This window comes from Schistocerca cancellata, chromosome 3 (assembly GCF_023864275.1).
Source record: "Schistocerca cancellata isolate TAMUIC-IGC-003103 chromosome 3, iqSchCanc2.1, whole genome shotgun sequence".
Taxonomy (NCBI): domain Eukaryota; kingdom Metazoa; phylum Arthropoda; class Insecta; order Orthoptera; family Acrididae; genus Schistocerca; species Schistocerca cancellata.
Window position 1 is genome coordinate 263,949,770 of NC_064628.1, and position 21,512 is coordinate 263,971,281.

General features: G+C 49.0%; 37 non-coding genes across 37 annotated transcripts; all 37 read right to left on the reverse strand.

The window, feature by feature from the left end:
- Positions 1 to 409: 409 nt before the first annotated feature.
- Positions 410 to 491, reverse strand: Trnas-uga (transfer RNA serine (anticodon UGA)). Its single transcript has one exon. It is a non-coding gene; the product is annotated as a tRNA-Ser (tRNA).
- A 701-nt stretch (positions 492 to 1,192) lies between these two features.
- Positions 1,193 to 1,274, reverse strand: Trnas-cga (transfer RNA serine (anticodon CGA)). The gene has a single exon. It is a non-coding gene; the product is annotated as a tRNA-Ser (tRNA).
- A 138-nt stretch (positions 1,275 to 1,412) lies between these two features.
- Trnak-uuu (transfer RNA lysine (anticodon UUU)) lies at positions 1,413 to 1,485 on the reverse strand. The gene has a single exon. It is a non-coding gene; the product is annotated as a tRNA-Lys (tRNA).
- Positions 1,486 to 2,024: 539 nt separating this feature from the next.
- Positions 2,025 to 2,097, reverse strand: Trnaf-gaa (transfer RNA phenylalanine (anticodon GAA)). Its single transcript has one exon. It is a non-coding gene; the product is annotated as a tRNA-Phe (tRNA).
- A 611-nt stretch (positions 2,098 to 2,708) lies between these two features.
- Trnas-uga (transfer RNA serine (anticodon UGA)) lies at positions 2,709 to 2,790 on the reverse strand. The gene has a single exon. It is a non-coding gene; the product is annotated as a tRNA-Ser (tRNA).
- Positions 2,791 to 3,491: 701 nt separating this feature from the next.
- Trnas-cga (transfer RNA serine (anticodon CGA)) lies at positions 3,492 to 3,573 on the reverse strand. The gene has a single exon. It is a non-coding gene; the product is annotated as a tRNA-Ser (tRNA).
- A 138-nt stretch (positions 3,574 to 3,711) lies between these two features.
- Trnak-uuu (transfer RNA lysine (anticodon UUU)) lies at positions 3,712 to 3,784 on the reverse strand. Its single transcript has one exon. It is a non-coding gene; the product is annotated as a tRNA-Lys (tRNA).
- Positions 3,785 to 4,323: 539 nt separating this feature from the next.
- Trnaf-gaa (transfer RNA phenylalanine (anticodon GAA)) lies at positions 4,324 to 4,396 on the reverse strand. The gene has a single exon. It is a non-coding gene; the product is annotated as a tRNA-Phe (tRNA).
- A 611-nt stretch (positions 4,397 to 5,007) lies between these two features.
- Positions 5,008 to 5,089, reverse strand: Trnas-uga (transfer RNA serine (anticodon UGA)). The gene has a single exon. It is a non-coding gene; the product is annotated as a tRNA-Ser (tRNA).
- A 701-nt stretch (positions 5,090 to 5,790) lies between these two features.
- Positions 5,791 to 5,872, reverse strand: Trnas-cga (transfer RNA serine (anticodon CGA)). The gene has a single exon. It is a non-coding gene; the product is annotated as a tRNA-Ser (tRNA).
- A 138-nt stretch (positions 5,873 to 6,010) lies between these two features.
- Positions 6,011 to 6,083, reverse strand: Trnak-uuu (transfer RNA lysine (anticodon UUU)). Its single transcript has one exon. It is a non-coding gene; the product is annotated as a tRNA-Lys (tRNA).
- Positions 6,084 to 6,622: 539 nt separating this feature from the next.
- On the reverse strand, positions 6,623 to 6,695 carry Trnaf-gaa (transfer RNA phenylalanine (anticodon GAA)). The gene has a single exon. It is a non-coding gene; the product is annotated as a tRNA-Phe (tRNA).
- A 611-nt stretch (positions 6,696 to 7,306) lies between these two features.
- Positions 7,307 to 7,388, reverse strand: Trnas-uga (transfer RNA serine (anticodon UGA)). The gene has a single exon. It is a non-coding gene; the product is annotated as a tRNA-Ser (tRNA).
- A 702-nt stretch (positions 7,389 to 8,090) lies between these two features.
- On the reverse strand, positions 8,091 to 8,172 carry Trnas-cga (transfer RNA serine (anticodon CGA)). Its single transcript has one exon. It is a non-coding gene; the product is annotated as a tRNA-Ser (tRNA).
- A 138-nt stretch (positions 8,173 to 8,310) lies between these two features.
- Positions 8,311 to 8,383, reverse strand: Trnak-uuu (transfer RNA lysine (anticodon UUU)). The gene has a single exon. It is a non-coding gene; the product is annotated as a tRNA-Lys (tRNA).
- A 539-nt stretch (positions 8,384 to 8,922) lies between these two features.
- Trnaf-gaa (transfer RNA phenylalanine (anticodon GAA)) lies at positions 8,923 to 8,995 on the reverse strand. The gene has a single exon. It is a non-coding gene; the product is annotated as a tRNA-Phe (tRNA).
- Positions 8,996 to 9,606: 611 nt separating this feature from the next.
- On the reverse strand, positions 9,607 to 9,688 carry Trnas-uga (transfer RNA serine (anticodon UGA)). The gene has a single exon. It is a non-coding gene; the product is annotated as a tRNA-Ser (tRNA).
- Positions 9,689 to 10,427: 739 nt separating this feature from the next.
- Trnas-cga (transfer RNA serine (anticodon CGA)) lies at positions 10,428 to 10,509 on the reverse strand. The gene has a single exon. It is a non-coding gene; the product is annotated as a tRNA-Ser (tRNA).
- A 138-nt stretch (positions 10,510 to 10,647) lies between these two features.
- Trnak-uuu (transfer RNA lysine (anticodon UUU)) lies at positions 10,648 to 10,720 on the reverse strand. The gene has a single exon. It is a non-coding gene; the product is annotated as a tRNA-Lys (tRNA).
- A 539-nt stretch (positions 10,721 to 11,259) lies between these two features.
- On the reverse strand, positions 11,260 to 11,332 carry Trnaf-gaa (transfer RNA phenylalanine (anticodon GAA)). The gene has a single exon. It is a non-coding gene; the product is annotated as a tRNA-Phe (tRNA).
- A 559-nt stretch (positions 11,333 to 11,891) lies between these two features.
- Positions 11,892 to 11,973, reverse strand: Trnas-uga (transfer RNA serine (anticodon UGA)). Its single transcript has one exon. It is a non-coding gene; the product is annotated as a tRNA-Ser (tRNA).
- An 828-nt stretch (positions 11,974 to 12,801) lies between these two features.
- Trnas-cga (transfer RNA serine (anticodon CGA)) lies at positions 12,802 to 12,883 on the reverse strand. The gene has a single exon. It is a non-coding gene; the product is annotated as a tRNA-Ser (tRNA).
- A 138-nt stretch (positions 12,884 to 13,021) lies between these two features.
- On the reverse strand, positions 13,022 to 13,094 carry Trnak-uuu (transfer RNA lysine (anticodon UUU)). The gene has a single exon. It is a non-coding gene; the product is annotated as a tRNA-Lys (tRNA).
- Positions 13,095 to 13,633: 539 nt separating this feature from the next.
- Positions 13,634 to 13,706, reverse strand: Trnaf-gaa (transfer RNA phenylalanine (anticodon GAA)). The gene has a single exon. It is a non-coding gene; the product is annotated as a tRNA-Phe (tRNA).
- Positions 13,707 to 14,265: 559 nt separating this feature from the next.
- Positions 14,266 to 14,347, reverse strand: Trnas-uga (transfer RNA serine (anticodon UGA)). Its single transcript has one exon. It is a non-coding gene; the product is annotated as a tRNA-Ser (tRNA).
- An 826-nt stretch (positions 14,348 to 15,173) lies between these two features.
- Trnas-cga (transfer RNA serine (anticodon CGA)) lies at positions 15,174 to 15,255 on the reverse strand. The gene has a single exon. It is a non-coding gene; the product is annotated as a tRNA-Ser (tRNA).
- Positions 15,256 to 15,393: 138 nt separating this feature from the next.
- Trnak-uuu (transfer RNA lysine (anticodon UUU)) lies at positions 15,394 to 15,466 on the reverse strand. The gene has a single exon. It is a non-coding gene; the product is annotated as a tRNA-Lys (tRNA).
- Positions 15,467 to 16,005: 539 nt separating this feature from the next.
- On the reverse strand, positions 16,006 to 16,078 carry Trnaf-gaa (transfer RNA phenylalanine (anticodon GAA)). Its single transcript has one exon. It is a non-coding gene; the product is annotated as a tRNA-Phe (tRNA).
- Positions 16,079 to 16,637: 559 nt separating this feature from the next.
- On the reverse strand, positions 16,638 to 16,719 carry Trnas-uga (transfer RNA serine (anticodon UGA)). The gene has a single exon. It is a non-coding gene; the product is annotated as a tRNA-Ser (tRNA).
- A 703-nt stretch (positions 16,720 to 17,422) lies between these two features.
- Positions 17,423 to 17,504, reverse strand: Trnas-cga (transfer RNA serine (anticodon CGA)). Its single transcript has one exon. It is a non-coding gene; the product is annotated as a tRNA-Ser (tRNA).
- A 138-nt stretch (positions 17,505 to 17,642) lies between these two features.
- Trnak-uuu (transfer RNA lysine (anticodon UUU)) lies at positions 17,643 to 17,715 on the reverse strand. The gene has a single exon. It is a non-coding gene; the product is annotated as a tRNA-Lys (tRNA).
- A 539-nt stretch (positions 17,716 to 18,254) lies between these two features.
- Positions 18,255 to 18,327, reverse strand: Trnaf-gaa (transfer RNA phenylalanine (anticodon GAA)). Its single transcript has one exon. It is a non-coding gene; the product is annotated as a tRNA-Phe (tRNA).
- A 559-nt stretch (positions 18,328 to 18,886) lies between these two features.
- Positions 18,887 to 18,968, reverse strand: Trnas-uga (transfer RNA serine (anticodon UGA)). Its single transcript has one exon. It is a non-coding gene; the product is annotated as a tRNA-Ser (tRNA).
- A 702-nt stretch (positions 18,969 to 19,670) lies between these two features.
- Positions 19,671 to 19,752, reverse strand: Trnas-cga (transfer RNA serine (anticodon CGA)). The gene has a single exon. It is a non-coding gene; the product is annotated as a tRNA-Ser (tRNA).
- Positions 19,753 to 19,890: 138 nt separating this feature from the next.
- Positions 19,891 to 19,963, reverse strand: Trnak-uuu (transfer RNA lysine (anticodon UUU)). The gene has a single exon. It is a non-coding gene; the product is annotated as a tRNA-Lys (tRNA).
- A 539-nt stretch (positions 19,964 to 20,502) lies between these two features.
- Positions 20,503 to 20,575, reverse strand: Trnaf-gaa (transfer RNA phenylalanine (anticodon GAA)). The gene has a single exon. It is a non-coding gene; the product is annotated as a tRNA-Phe (tRNA).
- A 559-nt stretch (positions 20,576 to 21,134) lies between these two features.
- Positions 21,135 to 21,216, reverse strand: Trnas-uga (transfer RNA serine (anticodon UGA)). Its single transcript has one exon. It is a non-coding gene; the product is annotated as a tRNA-Ser (tRNA).
- Between the last annotated feature and the right edge of the window lie 296 nt (positions 21,217 to 21,512).

Sequence of the window (21,512 nt, forward strand, 5' to 3'; positions counted from 1 at the left end):
TGACGTGACGCCACGCTGACGCTAGAAAACACGTGCTATATCGATGCCAGGGGCAACTCGTGTGCAGAGAACGAGACACAAGAAGGAGTGAGCCTCTCCACCATATGAGAGGCAGTATCTAGCAGATACACACGGTAAAACATTCGACTTGCGTTAGCTCATAAATTGCTACACGTCATCGTCTGCAAGCTAAAATGGACTCATCTGCACTGCCCAGTGAGGCGACACTTGTACTAACACCTGGTGGACGGCTGTGAGACTAGGAGATGAGCTGCGGCTTCTGGGGGCGACTGTAACGCTGCGCCCTCGATCAAATAACACTGCACATTGCTGGTGACCCACGTGTTTAGTAGTGACGCAACTGCTAGGATGCAGCTCAACGTCCGCCTTTTGAGAGCGAGAAAATTTTCGCAGTCGGCAGGACTCGAACCTACGCTCCCAGAGGGAATCTGATTTCAAGTCAGACGCCTTAACCACTCGGCCACGACTGCCGGTGGCGGAAGCGACTCCCGACAAGTGAAGCCGCCATCTTTAGAAGCAATCTGATGGCAGAAAACGGCGTGGCCTCACTCTTTGCTGTAGGGTTTCCATTAGCCGTTACGAAAGTGTACTAATTTTCGCCCAGACAGGGACTTGAGCCCAGGACCCTTTGGTTGAAAACCTAACGCTCTACCGACTCAGCTATGCGGGCCCACGCACGAGCATTATCGTACAGCTGCGTGGTGTGCGAGTGTTTCGCATGTCGTAATTACTGACTTATGGCTCCAATGGCGACTTCACCGACTTCCCACTGACGTACCGCTGACGCTAGTTTTCTGTCGTCTTAAAACGATGGACATACCTCCAAGCAGCTGCGAGATCTTAAGAAAAGAAAAAAAAACGCTGCACCACTGCTTTTGCCGCACTCGAATGATTGAAATTGCGATTCTTAAAAAGAAAATGAAATGTCCGCTCTGTCCAACACTTTCGAGCACATCTGTGTACTCACCATCTCAGCGACGGCTTTCTGCAGTCCCAGCGTCAGTGCGAGGTGAACCGAAAGGCACAGTAAGTAGCTGTCGTCGCGAAAACTCAGTATTCTTAAAACGTAAATTTTCGTCTTGTTGAGAATGGCATCACTGGTTGCACCCGCATTCGCCCACGCATGTCACATGTGTGCGAAAACGTTTGCTCCTCTTTACGCAAAATCGCACGCAGCCGGTAGGATTCGAACCTACGCTCCCAGAGGGAATCTGATTTCGAGTCAGACGCCTTAACCACTCGGCCACGACTGCCGTTAGCGCGGTGTTCTCTCGACACATGCAACTGCTACCGTTTAAAACACTGTGGTGTCAGAAAACGGCGTAGCTGCATTATTTTCCGTAGCGTTTCCACCGCTACCAGACGAATCGCTACCAAAGTATTAAAATTTCCGCCCGGACAGGGACTTGAACCCTGGACCCTTAGGTTAAAAGCCTAATGCTCTACCGACTGAGCTATCCGGGCTCACACAAGGCTGCAAAACCTCCCACGATGCACAACTATACATTGACTCATGTCCTTTACTGTTGTGCAATCGCTGCATGGGGCCGTTACTAATAAAACGTCGCCTAAATGCTGTCTACAAACTTATCGCGCTAAGCCCGTAACACACTATCGAAGACTGCTGACACACGATGCAACAACAAATTGTACCAGTTGTTACGTCTCATACGTTGGAGCAGAGAATTTACGTGTTTTGTCGACACTCACTGGGCAATTGGAAAATTCACAAGCATTTCGAATGCAATGTTTCCCACGCTTTCGCTCATTTCACGGTTCCGTTGAAGACGTTCTTCACCACCTGACACAGAAAAAGGAATGCAGTCGGTAGGATATTTTTAATTCTTTTGCTTCTAAGGGAGTTAGTTGTCTAGTAAGTTCTTCTTATGGCATGCAATAGACAACCAGAACAGCTACAGGAGAGGGTCAGTTTTGTTGTCAGCGGTAGTTGCATTATCACAAACGCAGAGTAATTCCATTGGCGTCGCATGAAAACGAATACCTGCCGAAACCCGGGATCGAACCAGGGACCTTTAGATCTTCAGTCTAACGCTCTCCCAACTGAGCTATTTCGGCTGACGTCGAAGGTTGCCATTTGCATGTGTTCGTTAATTTGTGCCTCGTTGCCAATTTCACAGTCACCTTCGTCTGATAAGACATAGGGACGCTGAAGGGCGAGCAGCCGATGCAGTGAAGTTCCACACACATTTCTTCAGCTTCCGTCATCGTAACAAGCAAACATGTCGACTCGATTCGTGTGATATTGAATTCGCTGACTTGACGTGACGCCACGCTGACGCTAGAAAACACGTGCTATATCGATGCCAGGGGCAACTCGTGTGCAGAGAACGAGACACAAGAAGGAGTGAGCCTCTCCACCATATGAGAGGCAGTATCTAGCAGATACACACGGTAAAACATTCGACTTGCGTTAGCTCATAAATTGCTACACGTCATCGTCTGCAAGCTAAAATGGACACATCTGCACTGCCCAGTGAGGCGACACTTGTACTAACACCTGGTGGACGGCTGTGAGACGAGGAGATGAGCTGCGGCTTCTGGGCGCGACTGTAACGCTGCGCCCTCGATCAAATAACACTGCACATTGCTGGTGACCCACGTGTTTAGTAGTGACGCAACTGCTAGGATGCAGCTCAACGTCCGCCTTTTGAGAGCGAGAAAATTTTCGCAGTCGGCAGGACTCGAACCTACGCTCCCAGAGGGAATCTGATTTCAAGTCAGACGCCTTAACCACTCGGCCACGACTGCCGGTGGCTCAAGCGACTCCCGACAAGTGAAACCGCCATCTTTAGAAGCAATCTGATGGCAGAAAACGGCGTGGCCTCACTCTTTGCTGTAGGGTTTGCATTAGCCGTTACGAAGGTGTACTAAGTTTCGCCCAGACAGGGACTTGAACCCAGGACCCTTCGGTTGAAAACCTAACGCTCTACCGACTCAGCTATGCGGGCCCACGCACGAGCATTATCGTACAGCTGCGTGGTGTGCGAGTGTTTCGCATGTCGTAATTGCTGGCTTATGGCTCCAATGGCGACTTCACCGACTTCCCACTGACGCACCGCTGACGCTAGTTTTCTGTCGTCTTAAAACGATGGACATACCTCCAAGCAGCTGCGAGATCTTAAGAAAAGAAAAAAAAACGCTGCACCACTGCTTTTGCCGCACTCGAATGATTGAAATTGCGATTCTTAAAAAGAAAATGAAATGTCCGCTCTGTCCAACACTTTCGAGCACATCTGTGTACTCACCATCTCAGCGACGGCTTTCTGCAGTCCCAGCGTCAGTGCGAGGTGAACCGAAAGGCACAGTAAGTAGCTGTCGTCGCGAAAACTCAGTATTCTTAAAACGTAAATTTTCGTCTTGTTGAGAATGGCATCACTGGTTGCACCCGCATTCGCCCACGCATGTCACATGTGTGCGAAAACGTTTGCTCCTCTTTACGCAAAATCGCACGCAGCCGGTAGGATTCGAACCTACGCTCCCAGAGGGAATCTGATTTCGAGTCAGACGCCTTAACCACTCGGCCACGACTGCCGTTAGCGCGGTGTTCTCTCGACACATGCAACTGCTACCGTTTAAAACACTGTGGTGTCAGAAAACGGCGTAGCTGCATTATTTTCCGTAGCGTTTCCACCGCTACCAGACGAATCGCTACCAAAGTATTAAAATTTCCGCCCGGACAGGGACTTGAACCCTGGACCCTTAGGTTAAAAGCCTAACGCTCTACCGACTGAGCTATCCGGGCTCACATAAGGCTGCAAAACCTCCCACGATGCACAACTATACATTGACTCATGTCCTTTACTGTTGTGCAATCGCTGCATGGGGCCGTTACTAATAAAACGTCGCCTAAATGCTGTCTACAAACTTATCGCGCTAAGCCCGTAACACACTATCGAAGACTGCTGACACACGATGCAACAACAAATTGTACCAGTTGTTACGTCTCATACGTTGGAGCAGAGAATTTACGTGTTTTGTCGACACTCACTGGGCAATTGGAAAATTCACAAGCATTTCGAATGCAATGTTTCCCACGCTTTCGCTCATTTCACGGTTCCGTTGAAGACGTTCTTCACCACCTGACACAGAAAAAGGAATGCAGTCGGTAGGATATTTTTAATTCTTTTGCTTCTAAGGGAGTTAGTTGTCTAGTAAGTTCTTCTTATGGCATGCAATAGACAACCAGAACAGCTACAGGAGAGGGTCAGTTTTGTTGTCAGCGGTAGTTGCATTATCACAAACGCAGAGTAATTCCATTGGCGTCGCATGAAAACGAATACCTGCCGAAACCCGGGATCGAACCAGGGACCTTTAGATCTTCAGTCTAACGCTCTCCCAACTGAGCTATTTCGGCTGACGTCGAACGTTGCCATTTGCATGTGTTCGTTAATTTGTACCTCGTTGCCAATTTCACAGTCACCTTCGTCTGATAAGACATAGGGACGCTGAAGGGCGAGCAGCCGATGCAGTGAAGTTCCACACACATTTCTTCAGCTTCCGTCATCGTAACAAGCAAACATGTCGACTCGATTCGTGTGATATTGAATTCGCTGACTTGACGTGACGCCACGCTGACGCTAGAAAACACGTGCTATATCGATGCCAGGGGCAACTCGTGTGCAGAGAACGAGACACAAGAAGGAGTGAGCCTCTCCACCATATGAGAGGCAGTATCTAGCAGATACACACGGTAAAACATTCGACTTGCGTTAGCTCATAAATTGCTACACGTCATCGTCTGCAAGCTAAAATGGACACATCTGCACTGCCCAGTGAGGCGACACTTGTACTAACACCTGGTGGACGGCTGTGAGACTAGGAGATGAGCTGCGGCTTCTGGGGGCGACTGTAACGCTGCGCCCTCGATCAAATAACACTGCACATTGCTGGTGACCCACGTGTTTAGTAGTGACGCAACTGCTAGGATGCAGCTCAACGTCCGCCTTTTGAGAGCGAGAAAATTTTCGCAGTCGGCAGGACTCGAACCTACGCTCCCAGAGGGAATCTGATTTCAAGTCAGACGCCTTAACCACTCGGCCACGACTGCCGGTGGCGGAAGCGACTCCCGACAAGTGAAGCCGCCATCTTTAGAAGCAATCTGATGGCAGAAAACGGCGTGGCCTCACTCTTTGCTGTAGGGTTTCCATTAGCCGTTACGAAAGTGTACTAATTTTCGCCCAGACAGGGACTTGAGCCCAGGACCCTTTGGTTGAAAACCTAACGCTCTACCGACTCAGCTATGCGGGCCCACGCACGAGCATTATCGTACAGCTGCGTGGTGTGCGAGTGTTTCGCATGTCGTAATTACTGACTTATGGCTCCAATGGCGACTTCACCGACTTCCCACTGACGTACCGCTGACGCTAGTTTTCTGTCGTCTTAAAACGATGGACATACCTCCAAGCAGCTGCGAGATCTTAAGAAAAGAAAAAAAAACGCTGCACCACTGCTTTTGCCGCACTCGAATGATTGAAATTGCGATTCTTAAAAAGAAAATGAAATGTCCGCTCTGTCCAACACTTTCGAGCACATCTGTGTACTCACCATCTCAGCGACGGCTTTCTGCAGTCCCAGCGTCAGTGCGAGGTGAACCGAAAGGCACAGTAAGTAGCTGTCGTCGCGAAAACTCAGTATTCTTAAAACGTAAATTTTCGTCTTGTTGAGAATGGCATCACTGGTTGCACCCGCATTCGCCCACGCATGTCACATGTGTGCGAAAACGTTTGCTCCTCTTTACGCAAAATCGCACGCAGCCGGTAGGATTCGAACCTACGCTCCCAGAGGGAATCTGATTTCGAGTCAGACGCCTTAACCACTCGGCCACGACTGCCGTTAGCGCGGTGTTCTCTCGACACATGCAACTGCTACCGTTTAAAACACTGTGGTGTCAGAAAACGGCGTAGCTGCATTATTTTCCGTAGCGTTTCCACCGCTACCAGACGAATCGCTACCAAAGTATTAAAATTTCCGCCCGGACAGGGACTTGAACCCTGGACCCTTAGGTTAAAAGCCTAACGCTCTACCGACTGAGCTATCCGGGCTCACATAAGGCTGCAAAACCTCCCACGATGCACAACTATACATTGACTCATGTCCTTTACTGTTGTGCAATCGCTGCATGGGGCCGTTACTAATAAAACGTCGCCTAAATGCTGTCTACAAACTTATCGCGCTAAGCCCGTAACACACTATCGAAGACTGCTGACACACGATGCAACAACAAATTGTACCAGTTGTTACGTCTCATACGTTGGAGCAGAGAATTTACGTGTTTTGTCGACACTCACTGGGCAATTGGAAAATTCACAAGCATTTCGAATGCAATGTTTCCCACGCTTTCGCTCATTTCACGGTTCCGTTGAAGACGTTCTTCACCACCTGACACAGAAAAAGGAATGCAGTCGGTAGGATATTTTTAATTCTTTTGCTTCTAAGGGAGTTAGTTGTCTAGTAAGTTCTTCTTATGGCATGCAATAGACAACCAGAACAGCTACAGGAGAGGGTCAGTTTTGTTGTCAGCGGTAGTTGCATTATCACAAACGCAGAGTAATTCCATTGGCGTCGCATGAAAACGAATACCTGCCGAAACCCGGGATCGAACCAGGGACCTTTAGATCTTCAGTCTAACGCTCTCCCAACTGAGCTATTTCGGCTGACGTCGAAGGTTGCCATTTGCATGTGTTCGTTAATTTGTGCCTCGTTGCCAATTTCACAGTCACCTTCGTCTGATAAGACATAGGGACGCTGAAGGGCGAGCAGCCGATGCAGTGAAGTTCCACACACATTTCTTCAGCTTCCGTCATCGTAACAAGCAAACATGTCGACTCGATTCGTGTGATATTGAATTCGCTGACTTGACGTGACGCCACGCTGACGCTAGAAAACACGTGCTATATCGATGCCAGGGGCAACTCGTGTGCAGAGAACGAGACACAAGAAGGAGTGAGCCTCTCCACCATATGAGAGGCAGTATCTAGCAGATACACACGGTAAAACATTCGACTTGCGTTAGCTCATAAATTGCTACACGTCATCGTCTGCAAGCTAAAATGGACACATCTGCACTGCCCAGTGAGGCGACACTTGTACTAACACCTGGTGGACGGCTGTGAGACTAGGAGATGAGCTGCGGCTTCTGGGGGCGACTGTAACGCTGCGCCCTCGATCAAATAACACTGCACATTGCTGGTGACCCACGTGTTTAGTAGTGACGCAACTGCTAGGATGCAGCTCAACGTCCGCCTTTTGAGAGCGAGAAAATTTTCGCAGTCGGCAGGACTCGAACCTACGCTCCCAGAGGGAATCTGATTTCAAGTCAGACGCCTTAACCACTCGGCCACGACTGCCGGTGGCGGAAGCGACTCCCGACAAGTGAAGCCGCCATCTTTAGAAGCAATCTGATGGCAGAAAACGGCGTGGCCTCACTCTTTGCTGTAGGGTTTCCATTAGCCGTTACGAAAGTGTACTAATTTTCGCCCAGACAGGGACTTGAGCCCAGGACCCTTTGGTTGAAAACCTAACGCTCTACCGACTCAGCTATGCGGGCCCACGCACGAGCATTATCGTACAGCTGCGTGGTGTGCGAGTGTTTCGCATGTCGTAATTACTGACTTATGGCTCCAATGGCGACTTCACCGACTTCCCACTGACGCACCGCTGACGCTAGTTTTCTGTCGTCTTAAAACGATGGACATACCTCCAAGCAGCTGCGAGATCTTAAGAAAAGAAAAAAAAAACGCTGCACCACTGCTTTTGCCGCACTCGAATGATTGAAATTGCGATTCTTAAAAAGAAAATGAAATGTCCGCTCTGTCCAACACTTTCGAGCACATCTGTGTACTCACCATCTCAGCGACGGCTTTCTGCAGTCCCAGCGTCAGTGCGAGGTGAACCGAAAGGCACAGTAAGTAGCTGTCGTCGCGAAAACTCAGTATTCTTAAAACGTAAATTTTCGTCTTGTTGAGAATGGCATCACTGGTTGCACCCGCATTCGCCCACGCATGTCACATGTGTGCGAAAACGTTTGCTCCTCTTTACGCAAAATCGCACGCAGCCGGTAGGATTCGAACCTACGCTCCCAGAGGGAATCTGATTTCGAGTCAGACGCCTTAACCACTCGGCCACGACTGCCGTTAGCGCGGTGTTCTCTCGACACATGCAACTGCTACCGTTTAAAACACTGTGGTGTCAGAAAACGGCGTAGCTGCATTATTTTCCGTAGCGTTTCCACCGCTACCAGACGAATCGCTACCAAAGTATTAAAATTTCCGCCCGGACAGGGACTTGAACCCTGGACCCTTAGGTTAAAAGCCTAACGCTCTACCGACTGAGCTATCCGGGCTCACACAAGGCTGCAAAACCTCCCACGATGCACAACTATACATTGACTCATGTCCTTTACTGTTGTGCAATCGCTGCATGGGGCCGTTACTAATAAAACGTCGCCTAAATGCTGTCTACAAACTTATCGCGCAAAGCCCGTAACACACTATCGAAGACTGCTGACACACGATGCAACAACAAATTGTACCAGTTGTTACGTCTCATACGTTGGAGCAGAGAATTTACGTGTTTTGTCGACACTCACTGGGCAATTGGAAAATTCACAAGCATTTCGAATGCAATGTTTCCCACGCTTTCGCTCATTTCACGGTTCCGTTGAAGACGTTCTTCACCACCTGACACAGAAAAAGGAATGCAGTCGGTAGGATATTTTTAATTCTTTTGCTTCTAAGGGAGTTAGTTGTCTAGTAAGTTCTTCTTATGGCATGCAATAGACAACCAGAACAGCTACAGGAGAGGGTCAGTTTTGTTGTCAGCGGTAGTTGCATTATCACAAACGCAGAGTAATTCCATTGGCGTCGCATGAAAACGAATACCTGCCGAAACCCGGGATCGAACCAGGGACCTTTAGATCTTCAGTCTAACGCTCTCCCAACTGAGCTATTTCGGCTGACGTCGAACGTTGCCATTTGCATGTGTTCGTTAATTTGTGCCTCGTTGCCAATTTCACAGTCACCTTCGTCTGATAAGACATAGGGACGCTGAAGGGCGAGCAGCCGATGCAGTGAAGTTCCACACACATTTCTTCAGCTTCCGTCATCGTAACAAGCAAACATGTCGACTCGATTCGTGTGATATTGAATTCGCTGACTTGACGTGACGCCACGCTGACGCTAGAAAACACGTGCTATATCGATGCCAGGGGCAACTCGTGTGCAGAGAACGAGACACAAGAAGGAGTGAGCCTCTCCACCATATGAGAGGCAGTATCTAGCAGATACACACGGTAAAACATTCGACTTGCGTTAGCTCATAAATTGCTACACGTCATCGTCTGCAAGCTAAAATGGACACATCTGCACTGCCCAGTGAGGCGACACTTGTACTAACACCTGGTGGACGGCTGTGAGACTAGGAGATGAGCTGCGGCTTCTGGGGGCGACTGTAACGCTGCGCCCTCGATCAAATAACACTGCACATTGCTGGTGACCCACGTGTTTAGTAGTGACGCAACTGCTAGGATGCAGCTCAACGTCCGCCTTTTGAGAGCGAGAAAATTTTCGCAGTCGGCAGGACTCGAACCTACGCTCCCAGAGGGAATCTGATTTCAAGTCAGACGCCTTAACCACTCGGCCACGACTGCCGGTGGCGGAAGCGACTCCCGACAAGTGAAGCCGCCATCTTTAGAAGCAATCTGATGGCAGAAAACGGCGTGGCCTCACTCTTTGCTGTAGGGTTTCCATTAGCCGTTACGAAAGTGTACTAATTTTCGCCCAGACAGGGACTTGAGCCCAGGACCCTTTGGTTGAAAACCTAACGCTCTACCGACTCAGCTATGCGGGCCCACGCACGAGCATTATCGTACAGCTGCGTGGTGTGCGAGTGTTTCGCATGTCGTAATTACTGACTTATGGCTCCAATGGCGACTTCACCGACTTCCCGCTGACGCTTTTTTTTTTTTTTTTAAATGGACTTGTAGTCCGGGGTGATATGTTACAAGTTTTCTGTCGTCTTAAAACGATGGACATACCTCCAAGCAGCTGCGAGATCTTAAGAAAAGAAAAAAAAAACGCTGCACCACTGCTTTTGCCGCACTCGAATGATTGAAATTGCGATTCTTAAAAAGAAAATGAAATGTCCGCTCTGTCCAACACTTTCGAGCACATCTGTGTACTCACCATCTCAGCGACGGCTTTCTGCAGTCCCAGCGTCAGTGCGAGGTGAACCGAAAGGCACAGTAAGTAGCTGTCGTCGCGAAAACTCAGTATTCTTAAAACGTAAATTTTCGTCTTGTTGAGAATGGCATCACTGGTTGCACCCGCATTCGCCCACGCATGTCACATGTGTGCGAAAACGTTTGCTCCTCTTTACGCAAAATCGCACGCAGCCGGTAGGATTCGTACCTACGCTCCCAGAGGGAATCTGATTTCGAGTCAGACGCCTTAACCACTCGGCCACGACTGCCGTTAGCGCGGTGTTCTCTCGACACATGCAACTGCTACCGTTTAAAACACTGTGGTGTCAGAAAACGGCGTAGCTGCATTATTTTCCGTAGCGTTTCCACCGCTACCAGACGAATCGCTACCAAAGTATTAAAATTTCCGCCCGGACAGGGACTTGAACCCTGGACCCTTAGGTTAAAAGCCTAATGCTCTACCGACTGAGCTATCCGGGCTCACACAAGGCTGCAAAACCTCCCACGATGCACAACTATACATTGACTCATGTCCTTTACTGTTGTGCAATCGCTGCATGGGGCCGTTACTAATAAAACGTCGCCTAAATGCTGTCTACAAACTTATCGCGCTAAGCCCGTAACACACTATCGAAGACTGCTGACACACGATGCAACAACAAATTGTACCAGTTGTTACGTCTCATACGTTGGAGCAGAGAATTTACGTGTTTTGTCGACACTCACTGGGCAATTGGAAAATTCACAAGCATTTCGAATGCAATGTTTCCCACGCTTTCGCTCATTTCACGGTTCCGTTGAAGACGTTCTTCACCACCTGACACAGAAAAAGGAATGCAGTCGGTAGGATATTTTTAATTCTTTTGCTTCTAAGGGAGTTAGTTGTCTAGTAAGTTCCTCTTATGGCATGCAATTGACAACCAGAACAGCTACAGGAGAGAGTCATTTTTGTTGTCAGCGGTAGTTGCATTATCACACACGCAGAGTAATTCCATTGGCGTCGCATCAAAACGAGTACCTGCCGAAACCCGGGATCGAACCAGGGACCTTTAGATCTTCAGTCTAACGCTCTCCCAACTGAGCTATTTCGGCTGACGTCGAAGGTTGCCATTTGCATGTCTTCGTTCACTTCTGCCTCGTTGCCAATTTCACAGTCACCTTCGTCTGATAAGACACAGGGACGCTGAAGGGCGAGCAGCCGATGCAGTGAAGTTCCACACACATTTCTTCAGCTTCCGTCATCGTAACAAGCAAACATGTCGACTCGATAACCCGTGCTATATCGATGCCAGGGGCAACTCGTGTGCAGAGAACGAGACACAAGAAGGAGTGAGCCTCTCCACCATATGAGAGGCAGTATCTAGCAGATACACACGGTAAAACATTCGACTTGCGTTAGCTCATAAATTGCTACACGTCATCGTCTGCAAGCTAAAATGGACACATCTGCACTGCCCAGTGAGGCGACACTTGTACTAACACCTGGTGGACGGCTGTGAGACTAGGAGATGAGCTGCGGCTTCTGGGGGCGACTGTAACGCTGCGCCCTCGATCAAATAACACTGCACATTGCTGGTGACCCACGTGTTTAGTAGTGACGCAACTGCTAGGATGCAGCTCAACGTCCGCCTTTTGAGAGCGAGAAAATTTTCGCAGTCGGCAGGACTCGAACCTACGCTCCCAGAGGGAATCTGATTTCAAGTCAGACGCCTTAACCACTCGGCCACGACTGCCGGTGGCGGAAGCGACTCCCGACAAGTGAAGCCGCCATCTTTAGAAGCAATCTGATGGCAGAAAACGGCGTGGCCTCACTCTTTGCTGTAGGGTTTCCATTAGCCGTTACGAAAGTGTACTAATTTTCGCCCAGACAGGGACTTGAGCCCAGGACCCTTTGGTTGAAAACCTAACGCTCTACCGACTCAGCTATGCGGGCCCACGCACGAGCATTATCGTACAGCTGCGTGGTGTGCGAGTGTTTCGCATGTCGTAATTACTGACTTATGGCTCCAATGGCGACTTCACCGACTTCCCACTGACGCACCGCTGACGCTTTTTTTTTTTTTTTAAATGGACTTGTAGTCCGGGGTGATATGTTACATTTTTTTTTTTTTTTTTTTTTTTTTATGGACTTGTAGTCCGAGGTGATAGGTTAGAATACAGCATCACCGGTCTGTTGCAAGTTTTCTGTCGTCTTAAAACGATGGACATACCTCCAAGCAGCTGCGAGATCTTAAGAAAAGAAAAAAAAACGCTGCACCACTGCTTTTGCCGCACTCGAATGATTGAAATTGCGATTCTTAAAAAGAAAATGAAATGTCCGCTCTGTCCAACACTTTCGAGCACATCTGTGTACTCACCATCTCAGCGACGGCTTTCTGCAGTCCCAGCGTCAGTGCGAGGTGAACCGAAAGGCACAGTAAGTAGCTGTCGTCGCGAAAACTCAGTATTCTTAAAACGTAAATTTTCGTCTTGTTGAGAATGGCATCACTGGTTGCACCCGCATTCGCCCACGCATGTCACATGTGTGCGAAAACGTTTGCTCCTCTTTACGCAAAATCGCACGCAGCCGGTAGGATTCGAACCTACGCTCCCAGAGGGAATCTGATTTCGAGTCAGACGCCTTAACCACTCGGCCACGACTGCCGTTAGCGCGGTGTTCTCTCGACACATGCAACTGCTACCGTTTAAAACACTGTGGTGTCAGAAAACGGCGTAGCTGCATTATTTTCCGTAGCGTTTCCACCGCTACCAGACGAATCGCTACCAAAGTATTAAAATTTCCGCCCGGACAGGGACTTGAACCCTGGACCCTTAGGTTAAAAGCCTAATGCTCTACCGACTGAGCTATCCGGGCTCACACAAGGCTGCAAAACCTCCCACGATGCACAACTATACATTGACTCATGTCCTTTACTGTTGTGCAATCGCTGCATGGGGCCGTTACTAATAAAACGTCGCCTAAATGCTGTCTACAAACTTATCGCGCTAAGCCCGTAACACACTATCGAAGACTGCTGACACACGATGCAACAACAAATTGTACCAGTTGTTACGTCTCATACGTTGGAGCAGAGAATTTACGTGTTTTGTCGACACTCACTGGGCAATTGGAAAATTCACAAGCATTTCGAATGCAATGTTTCCCACGCTTTCGCTCATTTCACGGTTCCGTTGAAGACGTTCTTCACCACCTGACACAGAAAAAGGAATGCAGTCGGTAGGATATTTTTAATTCTTTTGCTTCTAAGGGAGTTAGTTGTCTAGTAAGTTCCTCTTATGGCATGCAATTGACAACCAGAACAGCTACAGGAGAGAGTCATTTTTGTTGTCAGCGGTAGTTGCATTATCACACACGCAGAGTAATTCCATTGGCGTCGCATCAAAACGAGTACCTGCCGAAACCCGGGATCGAACCAGGGACCTTTAGATCTTCAGTCTAACGCTCTCCCAACTGAGCTATTTCGGCTGACGTCGAAGGTTGCCATTTGCATGTCTTCGTTCACTTCTGCCTCGTTGCCAATTTCACAGTCACCTTCGTCTGATAAGACACAGGGACGCTGAAGGGCGAGCAGCCGATGCAGTGAAGTTCCACACACATTTCTTCAGCTTCCGTCATCGTAACAAGCAAACATGTCGACTCGATAACCCGTGCTATATCGATGCCAGGGGCAACTCGTGTGCAGAGAACGAGACACAAGAAGGAGTGAGCCTCTCCACCATATGAGAGGCAGTATCTAGCAGATACACACGGTAAAACATTCGACTTGCGTTAGCTCATAAATTGCTACACGTCATCGTCTGCAAGCTAAAATGGACACATCTGCACTGCCCAGTGAGGCGACACTTGTACTAACACCTGGTGGACGGCTGTGAGACTAGGAGATGAGCTGCGGCTTCTGGGGGCGACTGTAACGCTGCGCCCTCGATCAAATAACACTGCACATTGCTGGTGACCCACGTGTTTAGTAGTGACGCAACTGCTAGGATGCAGCTCAACGTCCGCCTTTTGAGAGCGAGAAAATTTTCGCAGTCGGCAGGACTCGAACCTACGCTCCCAGAGGGAATCTGATTTCAAGTCAGACGCCTTAACCACTCGGCCACGACTGCCGGTGGCGGAAGCGACTCCCGACAAGTGAAGCCGCCATCTTTAGAAGCAATCTGATGGCAGAAAACGGCGTGGCCTCACTCTTTGCTGTAGGGTTTCCATTAGCCGTTACGAAAGTGTACTAATTTTCGCCCAGACAGGGACTTGAGCCCAGGACCCTTTGGTTGAAAACCTAACGCTCTACCGACTCAGCTATGCGGGCCCACGCACGAGCATTATCGTACAGCTGCGTGGTGTGCGAGTGTTTCGCATGTCGTAATTACTGACTTATGGCTCCAATGGCGACTTCACCGACTTCCCACTGACGCACCGCTGACGCTTTTTTTTTTTTTTTTAAATGGACTTGTAGTCCGGGGTGATATGTTACATTTTTTTTTTTTTTTTTTTTTTATGGACTTGTAGTCCGAGGTGATAGGTTAGAATACAGCATCACCGGTCTGTTGCAAGTTTTCTGTCGTCTTAAAACGATGGACATACCTCCAAGCAGCTGCGAGATCTTAAGAAAAGAAAAAAAAACGCTGCACCACTGCTTTTGCCGCACTCGAATGATTGAAATTGCGATTCTTAAAAAGAAAATGAAATGTCCGCTCTGTCCAACACTTTCGAGCACATCTGTGTACTCACCATCTCAGCGACGGCTTTCTGCAGTCCCAGCGTCAGTGCGAGGTGAACCGAAAGGCACAGTAAGTAGCTGTCGTCGCGAAAACTCAGTATTCTTAAAACGTAAATTTTCGTCTTGTTGAGAATGGCATCACTGGTTGCACCCGCATTCGCCCACGCATGTCACATGTGTGCGAAAACGTTTGCTCCTCTTTACGCAAAATCGCACGCAGCCGGTAGGATTCGAACCTACGCTCCCAGAGGGAATCTGATTTCGAGTCAGACGCCTTAACCACTCGGCCACGACTGCCGTTAGCGCGGTGTTCTCTCGACACATGCAACTGCTACCGTTTAAAACACTGTGGTGTCAGAAAACGGCGTAGCTGCATTATTTTCCGTAGCGTTTCCACCGCTACCAGACGAATCGCTACCAAAGTATTAAAATTTCCGCCCGGACAGGGACTTGAACCCTGGACCCTTAGGTTAAAAGCCTAATGCTCTACCGACTGAGCTATCCGGGCTCACACAAGGCTGCAAAACCTCCCACGATGCACAACTATACATTGACTCATGTCCTTTACTGTTGTGCAATCGCTGCATGGGGCCGTTACTAATAAAACGTCGCCTAAATGCTGTCTACAAACTTATCGCGCTAAGCCCGTAACACACTATCGAAGACTGCTGACACACGATGCAACAACAAATTGTACCAGTTGTTACGTCTCATACGTTGGAGCAGAGAATTTACGTGTTTTGTCGACACTCACTGGGCAATTGGAAAATTCACAAGCATTTCGAATGCAATGTTTCCCACGCTTTCGCTCATTTCACGGTTCCGTTGAAGACGTTCTTCACCACCTGACACAGAAAAAGGAATGCAGTCGGTAGGATATTTTTAATTCTTTTGCTTCTAAGGGAGTTAGTTGTCTAGTAAGTTCCTCTTATGGCATGCAATTGACAACCAGAACAGCTACAGGAGAGAGTCATTTTTGTTGTCAGCGGTAGTTGCATTATCACACACGCAGAGTAATTCCATTGGCGTCGCATCAAAACGAGTACCTGCCGAAACCCGGGATCGAACCAGGGACCTTTAGATCTTCAGTCTAACGCTCTCCCAACTGAGCTATTTCGGCTGACGTCGAAGGTTGCCATTTGCATGTCTTCGTTCACTTCTGCCTCGTTGCCAATTTCACAGTCACCTTCGTCTGATAAGACACAGGGACGCTGAAGGGCGAGCAGCCGATGCAGTGAAGTTCCACACACATTTCTTCAGCTTCCGTCATCGTAACAAGCAAACATGTCGACTCGATAACCCGTGCTATATCGATGCCAGGGGCAACTCGTGTGCAGAGAACGAGACACAAGAAGGAGTGAGCCTCTCCACCATATGAGAGGCAGTATCTAGCAGATACACACGGTAAAACATTCGACTTGCGTTAGCTCATAAATTGCTACACGTCATCGTCTGCAAGCTAAAATGGACACATCTGCACTGCCCAGTGAGGCGACACTTGTACTAACACCTGGTGGACGGCTGTGAGACTAGGAGATGAGCTGCGGCTTCTGGGGGCGACTGTAACGCTGCGCCCTCGATCAAATAACACTGCACATTGCTGGTGACCCACGTGTTTAGTAGTGACGCAACTGCTAGGATGCAGCTCAACGTCCGCCTTTTGAGAGCGAGAAAATTTTCGCAGTCGGCAGGACTCGAACCTACGCTCCCAGAGGGAATCTGATTTCAAGTCAGACGCCTTAACCACTCGGCCACGACTGCCGGTGGCGGAAGCGACTCCCGACAAGTGAAGCCGCCATCTTTAGAAGCAATCTGATGGCAGAAAACGGCGTGGCCTCACTCTTTGCTGTAGGGTTTCCATTAGCCGTTACGAAAGTGTACTAATTTTCGCCCAGACAGGGACTTGAGCCCAGGACCCTTTGGTTGAAAACCTAACGCTCTACCGACTCAGCTATGCGGGCCCACGCACGAGCATTATCGTACAGCTGCGTGGTGTGCGAGTGTTTCGCATGTCGTAATTACTGACTTATGGCTCCAATGGCGACTTCACCGACTTCCCACTGACGCACCGCTGACGCTAGTTTTCTGTCGTCTTAAAACGATGGACATACCTCCAAGCAGCTGCGAGATCTTAAGAAAAGAAAAAAAAAAACGCTGCACCACTGCTTTTGCCGCACTCGAATGATTGAAATTGCGATTCTTAAAAAGAAAATGAAATGTCCGCTCTGTCCAACACTTTCGAGCACATCTGTGTACTCACCATCTCAGCGACGGCTTTCTGCAGTCCCAGCGTCAGTGCGAGGTGAACCGAAAGGCACAGTAAGTAGCTGTCGTCGCGAAAACTCAGTATTCTTAAAACGTAAATTTTCGTCTTGTTGAGAATGGCATCACTGGTTGCACCCGCATTCGCCCACGCATGTCACATGTGTGCGAAAACGTTTGCTCCTCTTTACGCAAAATCGCACGCAGCCGGTAGGATTCGAACCTACGCTCCCAGAGGGAATCTGATTTCGAGTCAGACGCCTTAACCACTCGGCCACGACTGCCGTTAGCGCGGTGTTCTCTCGACACATGCAACTGCTACCGTTTAAAACACTGTGGTGTCAGAAAACGGCGTAGCTGCATTATTTTCCGTAGCGTTTCCACCGCTACCAGACGAATCGCTACCAAAGTATTAAAATTTCCGCCCGGACAGGGACTTGAACCCTGGACCCTTAGGTTAAAAGCCTAATGCTCTACCGACTGAGCTATCCGGGCTCACACAAGGCTGCAAAACCTCCCACGATGCACAACTATACATTGACTCATGTCCTTTACTGTTGTGCAATCGCTGCATGGGGCCGTTACTAATAAAACGTCGCCTAAATGCTGTCTACAAACTTATCGCGCTAAGCCCGTAACACACTATCGAAGACTGCTGACACACGATGCAACAACAAATTGTACCAGTTGTTACGTCTCATACGTTGGAGCAGAGAATTTACGTGTTTTGTCGACACTCACTGGGCAATTGGAAAATTCACAAGCATTTCGAATGCAATGTTTCCCACGCTTTCGCTCATTTCACGGTTCCGTTGAAGACGTTCTTCACCACCTGACACAGAAAAAGGAATGCAGTCGGTAGGATATTTTTAATTCTTTTGCTTCTAAGGGTGTTAGTTGTCTAGTAAGTTCCTCTTATGGCATGCAATTGACAACCAGAACAGCTACAGGAGAGAGTCATTTTTGTTGTCAGCGGTAGTTGCATTATCACACACGCAGAGTAATTCCATTGGCGTCGCATCAAAACGAGTACCTGCCGAAACCCGGGATCGAACCAGGGACCTTTAGATCTTCAGTCTAACGCTCTCCCAACTGAGCTATTTCGGCTGACGTCGAAGGTTGCCATTTGCATGTCTTCGTTCACTTCTGCCTCGTTGCCAATTTCACAGTCACCTTCGTCTGATAAGACACAGGGACGCTGAAGGGCGAGCAGCCGATGCAGTGAAGTTCCACACACATTTCTTCAGCTTCCGTCATCGTAACAAGCAAACATGTCGACTCGATAACCCGTGCTATATCGATGCCAGGGGCAACTCGTGTGCAGAGAACGAGACACAAGAAGGAGTGAGCCTCTCCACCATATGAGAGGCAGTATCTAGCAGATACACACGGTAAAACATTCGACTTGCGTTAGCTCATAAATTGCTACACGTCATCGTCTGCAAGCTAAAATGGACACATCTGCACTGCCCAGTGAGGCGACACTTGTACTAACACCTGGTGGACGGCTGTGAGACTAGGAGATGAGCTGCGGCTTCTGGGGGCGACTGTAACGCTGCGCCCTCGATCAAATAACACTGCACATTGCTGGTGACCCACGTGTTTAGTAGTGACGCAACTGCTAGGATGCAGCTCAACGTCCGCCTTTTGAGAGCGAGAAAATTTTCGCAGTCGGCAGGACTCGAACCTACGCTCCCAGAGGGAATCTGATTTCAAGTCAGACGCCTTAACCACTCGGCCACGACTGCCGGTGGCGGAAGCGACTCCCGACAAGTGAAGCCGCCATCTTTAGAAGCAATCTGATGGCAGAAAACGGCGTGGCCTCACTCTTTGCTGTAGGGTTTCCATTAGCCGTTACGAAAGTGTACTAATTTTCGCCCAGACAGGGACTTGAGCCCAGGACCCTTTGGTTGAAAACCTAACGCTCTACCGACTCAGCTATGCGGGCCCACGCACGAGCATTATCGTACAGCTGCGTGGTGTGCGAGTGTTTCGCATGTCGTAATTACTGACTTATGGCTCCAATGGCGACTTCACCGACTTCCCACTGACGCACCGCTGACGCTAGTTTTCTGTCGTCTTAAAACGATGGACATACCTCCAAGCAGCTGCGAGATCTTAAGAAAAGAAAAAAAAAACGCTGCACCACTGCTTTTGCCGCACTCGAATGATTGAAATTGCGATTCTTAAAAAGAAAATGAAATGTCCGCTCTGTCCAACACTTTCGAGCACATCTGTGTACTCACCATCTCAGCGACGGCTTTCTGCAGTCCCAGCGTCAGTGCGAGGTGAACCGAAAGGCACAGTAAGTAGCTGTCGTCGCGAAAACTCAGTATTCTTAAAACGTAAATTTTCGTCTTGTTGAGAATGGCATCACTGGTTGCACCCGCATTCGCCCACGCATGTCACATGTGTGCGAAAACGTTTGCTCCTCTTTACGCAAAATCGCACGCAGCCGGTAGGATTCGAACCTACGCTCCCAGAGGGAATCTGATTTCGAGTCAGACGCCTTAACCACTCGGCCACGACTGCCGTTAGCGCGGTGTTCTCTCGACACATGCAACTGCTACCGTTTAAAACACTGTGGTGTCAGAAAACGGCGTAGCTGCATTATTTTCCGTAGCGTTTCCACCGCTACCAGACGAATCGCTACCAAAGTATTAAAATTTCCGCCCGGACAGGGACTTGAACCCTGGACCCTTAGGTTAAAAGCCTAATGCTCTACCGACTGAGCTATCCGGGCTCACACAAGGCTGCAAAACCTCCCACGATGCACAACTATACATTGACTCATGTCCTTTACTGTTGTGCAATCGCTGCATGGGGCCGTTACTAATAAAACGTCGCCTAAATGCTGTCTACAAACTTATCGCGCTAAGCCCGTAACACACTATCGAAGACTGCTGACACACGATGCAACAACAAATTGTACCAGTTGTTACGTCTCATACGTTGGAGCAGAGAATTTACGTGTTTTGTCGACACTCACTGGGCAATTGGAAAATTCACAAGCATTTCGAATGCAATGTTTCCCACGCTTTCGCTCATTTCACGGTTCCGTTGAAGACGTTCTTCACCACCTGACACAGAAAAAGGAATGCAGTCGGTAGGATATTTTTAATTCTTTTGCTTCTAAGGGTGTTAGTTGTCTAGTAAGTTCCTCTTATGGCATGCAATTGACAACCAGAACAGCTACAGGAGAGAGTCATTTTTGTTGTCAGCGGTAGTTGCATTATCACACACGCAGAGTAATTCCATTGGCGTCGCATCAAAACGAGTACCTGCCGAAACCCGGGATCGAACCAGGGACCTTTAGATCTTCAGTCTAACGCTCTCCCAACTGAGCTATTTCGGCTGACGTCGAAGGTTGCCATTTGCATGTCTTCGTTCACTTCTGCCTCGTTGCCAATTTCACAGTCACCTTCGTCTGATAAGACACAGGGACGCTGAAGGGCGAGCAGCCGATGCAGTGAAGTTCCACACACATTTCTTCAGCTTCCGTCATCGTAACAAGCAAACATGTCGACTCGATAACCCGTGCTATATCGATGCCAGGGGCAACTCGTGTGCAGAGAACGAGACACAAGAAGGAGTGAGCCTCTCCACCATATGAGAGGCAGTATCTAGCAGATACACACGGTAAAACATTCGACTTGCGTTAGCTCATAAATTGCTACACGTCATCGTCTGCAAGCTAAAATGGACACATCTGCACTGCCCAGTGAGGCGACACTTGTACTAACACCTGGTGGACGGCTGTGAGACTAGGAGATGAGCTGCGGCTTCTGGGGGCGACTGTAACGCTGCGCCCTCGATCAAATAACACTGCACATTGCTGGTGACCCACGTGTTTAGTAGTGACGCAACTGCTAGGATGCAGCTCAACGTCCGCCTTTTGAGAGCGAGAAAATTTTCGCAGTCGGCAGGACTCGAACCTACGCTCCCAGAGGGAATCTGATTTCAAGTCAGACGCCTTAACCACTCGGCCACGACTGCCGGTGGCGGAAGCGACTCCCGACAAGTGAAGCCGCCATCTTTAGAAGCAATCTGATGGCAGAAAACGGCGTGGCCTCACTCTTTGCTGTAGGGTTTCCATTAGCCGTTACGAAAGTGTACTAATTTTCGCCCAGACAGGGACTTGAGCCCAGGACCCTTTGGTTGAAAACCTAACGCTCTACCGACTCAGCTATGCGGGCCCACGCACGAGCATTATCGTACAGCTGCGTGGTGTGCGAGTGTTTCGCATGTCGTAATTACTGACTTATGGCTCCAATGGCGACTTCACCGACTTC